This window comes from Triticum dicoccoides, chromosome 1A (genome assembly GCF_002162155.2).
Source record: "Triticum dicoccoides isolate Atlit2015 ecotype Zavitan chromosome 1A, WEW_v2.0, whole genome shotgun sequence".
Lineage (NCBI taxonomy): Eukaryota > Viridiplantae > Streptophyta > Magnoliopsida > Poales > Poaceae > Triticum > Triticum dicoccoides.
In genome coordinates, this window is record NC_041380.1 from 520,767,303 (window position 1) to 520,779,214 (window position 11,912).

Here is an 11,912-nt window from a genome sequence, read left to right on the forward strand (position 1 = left end):
ACCGGTTTGTGACACGAACCGGTACTGAAGGTGATCGTGGGGCCCCGGCCCGACGCCAGCCTTTAGTACCGGTTTGTGACACGAACCGGTACTGAAGGTGATCCTGGGGCCCCGGCCCGACGCCAGCCTGCCATCACCCCTTTAGTACCGGTTCGTGGCACGAACCGGTACTAAAGGTTCAACACGGACTATAGTACCGGTTTGTGCCATGAACCGGTACTAAAGGGGTCTGACCTATAGTACCGGTTTGTGACACAAACCGGCACTATAGGGCAATTTTCAAACTCTACCCCCCGTGTGTCGCTATTTCAGTTCTGAAAAAATCAAAAGAAAATGATAAAAACTTCAAAAAATAAAATCCTTCGAGAGGTAGTTATATTACTACATCTACTAGTTAGGAAAATTTGAAAACTTAAATTTGGACATGTTTTGCAAAAAGTGTAGGGAAAATGTAAAACGGCTATAACTTTTGCATACGATGTCGAAAAAAACGTATAATATATCAAAAAAATTCAGCACGAAAACCCGTTTGCAATTTTTTAGAATCCTCAAATTCCAAAATGAAAAAAAGATATGGTCAAATTTCAGTTTTTTAAAAAAAAATTGTTAAATCTGGTCAAACTACTTATTCAAGAAGTATTAATGTTACTACATAATTATTCAAGAATATTAGTGTTAGTAAATAATTATTTCAATTTTTTGAATTTTGGTCAAATCTGGTCAAACTATGGTTAAACTGTGGTCAAACTATGGTCAAACTGTGGTCAAACTACTTATTCAAGAAGTATTAAGGTTACTACATAATTACTGTTTTTTAGAATAATAGTTTCAAACTCAAACAGTGAAATGTGTGACTTCATGCTCAAGATAAACTCCTGAGGGTTAATAGGATTGACATCTTACTATTGTCAGGAAAACAACAAGTGCAGACTTGGAAACAAAGGAGAATAGAACCCGAAAGTTAAGCGTGCTCGGGCTAGAGTAGTGAGAGGGATGGGTGACCGGTCGGGAAGTTAGATGATTTGGAATGAGTGATCCACACTTGAGCAGTTAAGAGAGGTGATTAGAGACTAAATCACCAAATAATTCAGGAAAATTAAAAACCGAAAAAAATTCCAAAATTTAAAAAAAATTCCAAAAAAACCTTTAGTACCTGTTGGTAACACCAACCGGTACTAAAGGTCCCCCATACCAGGGCGCGAGGTCACGCCACGTGGTGGCACTTTACCGTCGGTTCGTGCCGAACCGGTACTAAAGAGGGGGCCTTTAGTACCCACCAATTAGTGCCAGTTATGGAAACGACACTAAAGGCCCTTACGAACCGGTTTTAAAGCTCCGTTTTCTACTAGTGGCTGTCAGGCTCTCCACGTACAATCCTCTTCCGATGACTCTGGTTTGTTGACCATGCCGCACCGAGCGCAGCGAGGCGGTGGACGACAGCGAGGCCCCAGACGGGAACAACCCGGAGATGGGAAGAAACGACAGTGGAGTCACAGATTGAGAGGAGTACAAGGGTTATAAGTGGTTCTGGTGCGGTGTGGGGCTGCAATCAGTGGAGAATAATAGGAGATGTGGAGGTGTGGAGGGATAGCCTGGCCGGCGATGGGGTAGCGCTTCGCAGCGATGCGTGCTAAGAAGAGCCGCTAGCCACCGGAGGCCAGACTAGGCGGTCCCGGTGACGCTGGAGGAAGAAGACGAGAGATTGAAGGTGCATGCCGGCCGTTGGATATAAATCCAATGGTTGTGGATTTTATAATCATTTGTTGACCAAGTTGACAACGCCCTGCATAGGCTTCGACCTATTGGCCCACATGTCAACCTGCAAAAATGTGGCATATATTTAACCCACGTTTTCAAGAATGTACAGTCCATTTGCTGGGCTGGGTGAACAAATAATTCCGCGTCAATGCGACCCATTTAATATTTTCTAAGAAATCCCAACCCATTTGCACTTTCTTAAAATACACGAATTAGCTTGGCTCGTTCTATATACAGTATAATGTTAGGTTAGAAGGAGCAATTAATATCAAAAAATAAAGCATTGCAACGCATTTATATATATATAAAATTAACAAATTAGCGAGTTATTGCTCAAAATAAAAATGAGCGCGTTATTATTACATTGGTCCTTAATCTTCACAAGCTTTTGTACGCAATCACCAGGATTTTCCTACCTGTGAGTCAAAAACAACCAGGATTTTCCTTGCCAACTTCTGTTAAACATTTACTTTTATAAGTTAATAACACATGGGATGTTTTTATAATGTATATATAAGTCTCTATAGAATATACGATAATAGTAATTATATAAATATATATAATGTGGTTAGAAGGAAAAACATAAATTGGACACATCATTAGTATTCTTATATATAGATAAATAGAACAGAGATCTGTGTTTTATTAAGAAAATACACTGGCCTGCCGATCTTTAAGAAAAAGTAAAACATACGCTGGGAGGCTCATAAGCCGGTATGGACCTCAAAAAATAAGTTGAAACCACTGTCTCCGTATGTCCTGGGCGATGCATACCTAGGCCTAGCTGATACTTGTTCGCCCTCTGGAAAAATGATACCATCTAGATCCCCGAGCGAACTGGATTAAAGAGGGGGCCGACGATGCGACTAAAGAAGCACATCAGACGCTATTTTTTTCTTCTTCAGTGGATGGCTCTCGATGGCCTTTTTTACTTGCCTCTGCACCATACAACTTGTATTTTTATCCTCCCAGTCCGTGGTGGACCAGCAGCCCATTTGCTGGGCGGGCCAACCTACAGAAACCAGCACTCGATTTTTCATCAAGCTCCCAAAACAACACATCACTATGCTTGTTTTGAGGCCGAAAGCATTACAACAGGGGTTGAGCGGGGGAGGGGGAAGACAGAGCAAAAATATTAAAAAGAGTTGATGCGTCGTTGCTACCCTAACAAAGCAGGTGCAATTCTTCTCGGGAAGAAGGTGTGTGAGGGAGTCCTGGATTAGGGGTCTCCGGACAATCGGATTATATCCTTTGGCCGGACTGTTGGACTATGAAGATACAAGATTGAAGACTTCGTCTCGTGTCCAGATGGGACTCTACTTGGCGTGGAAGGCAAGCTAGGCAATATGGATATGGATATCTCCTCCTTTGTAACCGACCTTGTGTAACCCTAACCCTCTCCGGTGTCTATATAAACCGGAGGGTTTTAGTCCGTAGGACACAACAACTACAACATACAATCAGAGTATAGGCTAGCTTCTAGGGTTTAGCCTCTCCGATCTCGTGGTAGATCTACTCTTGTACTACCCATATCATCAATATTAATCAAGCATGACGTATGGTTTTACCTCCATCAAGAGGGCCCGAACCTGGGTAAAACATTGTGTCCCCTGCCTCCTATTACCATCCGCCTTAGATGCACAGTTCGGGACCCCCTACCTGAGATCCGCCGGTTTTTACACCGACATTGGTGCGTTCATTGAGAGTTCCTCTGTGTCGTCGCCATTAGGCTTGATGGCCCCTACTATCATCGATAGTGATGCAGTCCAGGGTGAGAATTTTCTCCCCAGACAGATCTTCGTGTTCGGCGGTTTTTCACTACGGGCCAATTCACTTGGCCATCTGGAGCAGATTGAAAGTTACGCCCCTGGGAACCAGGTCAGGTTTAGAAGCTTAAACTACACGGCCGATATCCGCAGAGACTTGATCTTCGACTGACTCGAGCCTCTACCTTGCACGTCACACGGTCACGATGAGTACGATTTAGCTCTACCATCGGATAGTGTTAAGATCGCACCGTTAGCCGCTCCGACCCTCAATTTGGAGCCAGTTGCGCCTTCCGCGGACGGGTAGATGGACCCCGCCGCGGAAGCCTTACCCTTAGCGGCGATCGAGCCAAACATCGACCTTACCTTGCACGAGAGCCGTGTTGTTAAACTGTCGGATCCTTCTCCGGCCATGGACTTCAAGCCGCCTGCGCCCGTTCCTATCGAATCTGATTGGGCGCCAATCATGGATTTTACCTCCGCAGATATTTTTCAGCACTCGCCGTTTGGCGACATACTGAACTCATTAAGGTCTCTCTCCTTATTAGGAGGATCCTGGCCGAACTATGTCCGGCAGGACTGGGATGCGGACGACGAAGAAATTCGTGACCCACCCACCACCCACTTAGTAGCCACTGTCGATGACTTAACTGACATGCTCGACTTCGACTCCAAAGACATCGATGGTATGGACGACGATGCGGAAAACAAAGAGGAACCACTGCCCGCAGCGCACTAGACGCCCACTTCACCACATGGCGTATACATGGTGAACACAGGAAACGACAATGAGGAACGGAAGGACGCAACAAAGGGTTGTCCCCTCGAGAAGCAGTCAAAGCGGTGGCGTAAGCGCCGCCCCAAATCCCGCCTCGGTAGAAACAACGATCATACAGACCCAGCATTACAGCAGGGTGAACCATTACCGGACCACGGCAACACGGAGAATCAAACCGAACAACCCGATTCTGTCAAACATAATAGTCCGGATGACATAACACCGGACAGACACCCGGAGCAACAGAATGCCCATCAAAGGCTTGTTGCCACCGCGAGGAGTCTAAAAAAGCAGAAGCAAAGGCTCAAGGCTGCGCAAGACACACTCCAAATCAGATGGAGCAAAGTACTCAACACAGCAGCGAAGTATGGCGGTAATTGCCCCACCAAGAGCTACCCGAAGCGGAAGTTGCTACCTGAATTCGATGAGGAGGCCTTAGATCCCCCGCAACCAAAAATTAAAACGGCCACCTGGCCGGATAGACGACCTCATGGCCAACATAGAGCGGCAGGCAATGCCGCACATAAGCCAATACGCGATCCATGCGAGGGCTCGCATCAAAAGGACAGCGCAACCAGATCCATCTATGGACCACGCAGGCGCGCCCCAGCATACGATGCAACACAACAAACATCCGAACAATGGGGTACACCCAGATACAGGGGTGCCGCACACCCCCTATGTTTCATCGATGAGGTGCTGGACCATGAATTTCCAAAGGATTCAAACCCCTAAACATAGAGGCATACGACGGAACAACAGACCCTGGGGTCTGGATCGAGGACTATATCCTCCATATCCATATGGCTCGAGGAGATGATCTCCACGCCATCAAGTACTTACCCCTTAAGCTCAAAGGGCCAGCTCCGCACTGGCTTAAAAGCCTCCCCGAAAGCTCCATTGGAAGCCGGGAAGAGCTTGAAGACGCTTTTAGGGCAAATTTTCAAGGGACTTATGTCCGACCTCCGGACACGGACGATTTGAGTCATATAACTCTACAGCCCGGAGAGTCAGCCCGAAAGCTTTGGAATACGTTTCTTACTAAAAAGAACCAAATAGTCGACTGTCCGGACGCCGAAGCCTTGGCAGCTTTTAAGCATAGCGTCCGTGACGAATGGCTTGCCAGACAGCTCGGCCAAGAAAAGCCGAGAACAATGGCAGCATTAACAAGCCTCATGACACACTTTTGCGCGGGTGAGGATAGCTGGCTAGCCAGATGCAGCACCAGCGACCCCAGTACATCCGAAGTTAGAGATGGAAACGGGAAATCACGGTGCAACAACAATAACAAACACCAGAATAAAGAAGACAGCAAAAACCGCCCTCTAAAGGCACCAGAGACGAACTGTCCAGCCTAAACAAAATTCTGAACCAAGTATGTCAGATCCATAGCACCCCCGGTAAACCTGCTAATCATACCCACAGAGAATGTTGGGTCTTCAAGCAGTCTGGCAAGCTCAACGCCGTACACAAGGGGGAGGATACACCAAGCGAAGACGAGGATGAGCCTCTCAAGCAAGACACTGGGGAACAAAAGTAATTTCCACCAGAAGTCAAAACAGTAAACGTGTTACACGTGATAAAGGGGAGAAACAAAGCGGCACTCCCAGATAAATATGCCCAAGGGCCTATCACCACGGAGTCCTGCCACTGGTCGTTTCAACCGATCACTTTTGACCATCGCGATTACTCAGCATGTATCCGGCGTGCAGGATTGGCCGCTTTGGTATTAGACCCACTAATTGACGGATACCACTTCACACGAGTCCTGATGGACAGTGGCAGCAGTTTAAACCTGATATATTACAATCCGCAAAATGGAGATAGACCCAACGAAAATTTGCCTCAGCAATACTACCGTTAAAGGAGTAACGCCCGGCCCAGGGGCTCATTGCATGGGCTCCCTGCTACTAGAAGTTATATTCGGCTTCCCTGATAACTTCCGTAGCAAAAATTTAACCTTCCACATTGCTCCGTTCCAAAGTAGCTATCAAGCACTACTTGGACGCGAAGCTTTCGCTCGCTTCAATGCAATACCGCATTACGCTTCCATCACGCTTAAGATGCCCTGTCCACGTGGCATCATTACAATGAATGGAAATATTAAGCGATCCCTGCGCGCCGAAGAGAGTGCGACTGCCTTGGAAGCCGTACACTAAAAAGGGCCTCACCAGCTAAAGCATTTGATAGGTCGCCAAGACCACGGACACGGTTAGACGAGTCCGTCGCAGTTATATGTAACTCACACAGGTTCGATAAGCCACACCCCTATCACAAATACAAGGGGCTCAACGCGCGCAGATAAGTGGCAATTTTTACTCATCTTGAATTATACATGGTTTCTTCAAACCTACCTTTTTGCACGACAGATTTTCACCTAAGTTTCTCTCTTTTACAGATGACCATCGTGCTACACCCGTCCAGGATACGGCACAACGGAGACACAGGCGCAGACGTGCAGCAAGGAACCGCTCCAAGGATTCTTTTTAGATTAAGACCGTGCGTAAACCTTTTTTACTGTCTTTTGTTGATACACATCCCTCGGATTCTCAAATACAATTGAGAAGGATGCTGACGTCTTGGCATGTGGCCACGTCAGAATAAACGCCCGTACCTGGACACAAGGGGCTTCTTACAAAGGGCACTATTTAGGCCCGATTTATACCATAAAGACCGAATACCTTAGGGAGTGTTCGGCGTCGCGAGTTTGGCCTTATATGCATCAGCTCCGAATCTTGTCTTTGGTCAAATGTTGGGTTTGCCTGGCTCCTATGTTTTGGTACCTTACGTTCCGCTCTTTCAGCTAAATTAGCACTAGGAGAACTACTACGATTGTGCCCCGGGTCATCCGGACGAGCACCTCAGTAGACAAAGCCGAAAACTGACTGTCATGATATAGCGTGAGACTGGTCAACCACTCGATGACCTATCGGAATGTTAGAATTCCTCCGCCTTCACGAAGGGTCGTTTCTCGGCCAGGCACGTACGCACCCCGAATTCGGGAGAATGCGGAGCCAACAGGGGCTATATAGTAGCCCCACCGTCAAACTCCTATGGCTAAGTGAAAGCGTTAAAGCATTATAGTCCGGTTGCCTCGTTCACTGCGCTATCACCTCCTTAATTGGACCAAGACGTTGGGTTAAGTGTGAACATGCATCTTCTGCGAACACCTCCGCCTTATATGCATGGGGGCTGAAGCCGACGACTGCAGTCTTTCAGGTTATATACATATATACATAAACGACCGCACAGGAGGCACCATATTACTTTCCGGCAAAAGTATAAATACAGCCTTACTACATTTCATAAAAACATTGTGTTTACAATGGTAATACATGACACTCAAACATAATATTCTTCGAGCACTAGGCCTCTATCAAATGAGTGCCCTCAAGAACCTCTTCAAAATAGTGCTCGGCAGCTACTCGGCCTATGGCCGAACCTTGTGCCGCAATAATGGTAGCATCCATCTCCGCCCAGTATGCCTTGACATGGGCAAAGGCCATCCGTGAGCCTTCTGTGCACGCCGACCTCTTCATCACATTGATGCGCGGCACCGCACCAAGGAACTGCCGCACTAAGCTCTGAAATAGCTTTTCGGCTTCGGGTTCTCCAGCCACAAGTGATCTACGATGGACCTCATGGCAAGCCCGGACAACCTATTAAGTTTGGCCCATTCGGCTAGCTGATCAGTCAAGGGAAGCGGACGCTCTGGAATGTTAAATTGCGACCAGAACAGCTTGTCCACTTCACGATCTGTCTGATCTCAGAAGTATTCTACCGCCTCGACAGCGCTTGTCGCCAAGTCCATATATGCGTTTGCCGAACTCCACAGCCGATCCAGAGGGGCATACCACAGATCCCCGAACTTCCTCTGCAGCAGAAAGGGCTTCCCAGACGCAATATCCCCGGCTTTGCGCAGCTCCTCCTTCTTTGCCCTCATAGTAGAGCGAGTATCTTTGGTCACCATTGTGGCCTTTTCAAGGTCCGCTGCCTTCAATTGGTTCTCTTTTTCAAGGAACTGGCAACGGTCGGCATTGTCTTTTAATTCTACGGCCATCTTGGCCATCTTCTCTTTGCTTTCACAATGCACGGCCTTCTCGGCTCTTAACTCTTCGGCTGCCTACAAAGCAGCTGCATTACTAACGCTTGCTTGTTCCTTGGCTCGGGCAAGTTCCGCCCGAAGGATCTCCACGGTGGCAGCTCCGTCTGCAGTCACAATATATTAAAGATACTGGCATCATGTTGCTCTTATTATGTGACATTCACCAGTAAAACATTACTTACCCTGTAACTCGTCAAGCCGCTTGTTAACAAGCTCGATGTCGGCGTCTGCCGCATCTAGTTGCCGCTTTAGTTCGGCAAATTCATGAGTCCGGCTAGCCACCGGAGCTCCCACTACCTGCACATTAAAGCGGTATGGTTATCGCGTGGGACTACGATCCTCTATTTGCCGCCGTTCTCAGTGACAACCAGAGTCTCAGGGGCTACTATCTACACAGGGCACACCTAAAAATGTGCGGTACCATCACAAATGTACGTCATTTTACGTACCTCAAAGCCCGTCAGTAGACTCATAAAGGCATCATGCAACCCGCCTTCGGCGGATAAGATCCTTTTTATCACCGTACCCATTAATGTACGGTGTTCTTCTGAGATGACCGCTCGCTCCAATAGCTCTCTCAGTATGTCCGATCGCATACCAGATGGTGCCGGACTCTTCTGTTTGCTCTCTTCGAGAGCCGGGCGCTGGGGACTTCGGGTGACTATAGGATTATCTTCTCGCCTCACCGGATCCGGAGAGGCCCTCCATGACGACACTTCAAGGTCGCCCGCTTCTTGAGCGGAGGAGTCCGGGGGAGGCGTTTCGCTCTCCATCATCTCCAGAAGAAGATCCCCCGAAGACGAGCTCTGCTGAGAAGGGCTAAGATCCTAACTGCAATAAATACTTCGGTTATTTTCCTCAGAGGTAAGGTAGTATATCTCCACTATTAAAGTACTTTCTGATTACTTACAGCTCATTGGAGGGCTGATCCCCGTCTGGACTTTGTGCGGCAAGAGCACCCTCCAAGGCAGGACCCTTTGGTGGAGATTTCTTCTCCCTCTTGGAAACCTTGGTTTCCGGATCTTCAGAGGTAGTCCTCTTCCTTCCCTGGGGTGAGAGAATGTCCGATTCCACCCCTCAGTTATCCTCCCTCACGGAGGCGCTCGTTCCCTTGGTCGGAATAGGTAGCGATGGAGGCCCGCTTTCGCCCTCATTATTCCCCCCTTTGTCTTCCTTTGAGGGCTCCGGGCAACGTGCTAGCTCGAGCATCTTTTCCAGTACCGGATTTTCCAAACCCTCAGGAAGGGGGGCCGAACACCGAATCATCTTCGCCTTTGTTATCCAGTCATGGTCAAAGAGCGATTTCTCAGAATAATGTCATGATAAATGAAAGACGGTGTGTTCGGCTAGAGGATAACTTACTTGGTCGGCGGTGCAGTTTCTGCTCAGGCCCACGTCCTCGGTAGTATCCGGACACTCTATTTGGGATCTGAAGAATGATTTGTACATCTCCTCGTGCGTCAGGCCAAGGAAATTCTCAATAGTACCCGGCCCTTCTGGGTTGAACTCCCACATGCGGAGGGGCCGGCGTTTGCAAGGCTGGACTCGACGAACCAGCATGACTTGCGCCACCATAATCAAACTGAAATCTTCTTCTAAGAGATTTTGGATGCGGCTTTGCAGTATAGGCACGTCCTTGGCAGGACCCCAGCTCAGCCCTCTGCTAATCCATGACATCAGTTGTGCTGGAGGGCCTGAGCGGAAAGTAGGGGCAGCCACCCACTTGGCACTTCTGGGAGCTGTGATGTAAAACCACTCCTGTTGCCATAATCCGGACACCTCTGGAAAGGAACCTTTGGGCCACGGAGCTCCTGCTATCTTGCTTATTAATGCGCCTCCGCACGCTGCATATTGCCCCTCGACCATCTTCGGCTTCACGTCAAAGGTCTTGAGCCACAGGCCGAAGTGAGGGGTAATGCGGAGGAAGGCCTCACACACGACAATGAATGTCGAGATGTGGAGAAAGGAGACCGGGGCTAGATCGTGGAAATCTAGCCCGTAATAAAACATCAACCCCCTAACGAAGGGATCCAGAGTGAGGCCTAGTCCTCGGAGGAAGTGGGAGATGAACACTATGTCTTTGTTGGGATCAGGAGTAGGGACGACCTGCCCTCGGGTAGGCAGCCGATGCGAAACCTCGGCGGTCAGGTATATGGCCTCCCTCAACTTCTTGATGTCTTCTTTCGTAATGGAGGAGGGCATCCATCGGCCTTGAAGGCTAGATCCGGACATGATTGAAGGTCCGGAGCACCTGACCTGGGCTTTGGGTGTTAGAACTCGAGGCAGGGGAAGGATTCGATTGAGCACGGGAGGGAAAAAAGTAAAAGCCTTGTCCCTTTATAAAGAGGGTGAATCTCAAGCATCCTCTCTGTAGCCATTTGGGGCGTGCCTTTAATCTAGGAGTCCTAGACACGGTTGGGTTACCCACGCCCGTATTGATGAGAATCCCGTAATAAGGGGACACGATCTCTCCTTTGACGAGACGTGCCAAAAAACTGCCTCGCGTTCACTACAGGAATTAGCTACTTTGCCATCTGCCACGGCAGACGGCAAATGCATGGATGGCTGATGGCAAAGGTCTTTGCCGTCCGCCGCGGACGGAAAAAGGTGACGGCAAAGTAAGGTTTGGGAAAGAGGTACTTTGCCGTCTGCTTCGGGCGGCTGACGGCAAAGGAGCCTTTGCCATCAGCAGCGGACGGCAAAGAGTGCATACGGTAATAAATGCGCTGTTACTCCGTTAGGTGGTTAACGGCAGGCCTTTGCCGTCCGCCGCTGACGGCAAACTTCGGAAGCCTTTGCCGTCCGCCGAGTGATGTCAGCCGACGTCACTACATGGCAGGCCTTTGTCGTCCGCCACTGTAGGCAAAGTTTTTAATCTTTGCCGTCCGCCGCCGCCGACAAAGCCTTTACCGTCAGCCACTGTAGGCAAACTGACCAAATTGGTCAGCCTCCCAAGAAGCACAGTTGCCAGCCACGTGGCCTCTTTGCCGTCCGCTGCAAAGTTTCATCAACATAGCAAGTTCTATCATAGCAAGCTAGATACAATGCAAAGTTTTAGCAAAGAAAAAAGCAAGCACTCCATCAAAGCAAGCTAGCTTCCATGAAGTGAGTGAAATCTGCAAAATGGTAAATAAGAAAGTTAGAAATAGGTGAATAGAACAAGAAGAAGACTAGAACAAGAAGTATATGTCATTTATGACCTAACTTAGGTGGAATGGATCATTTATGAGCTAACTTAGGTGGAATGGATCATTTATGAGCTAACTAAGTTGAAATGGGTTGTTTATGAGCTAACTTAGTTGAAATGGATCATTTATGAGCTAACTTAGTTGAAATGGGACGTTTATGAGCTAACTAAGGTGAAGGGCATCGTTTTTGAGCTAACTAAGGTGAAATGGATCGTTTTTGAGCTAACTAAGGTGAAATGGATCGTTTTTGAGCTAACTAAGGTGAAATGGATCGTTTTTGAGCTAACTTAGTTGAAATGGGTCGTTTATGAGTTAAC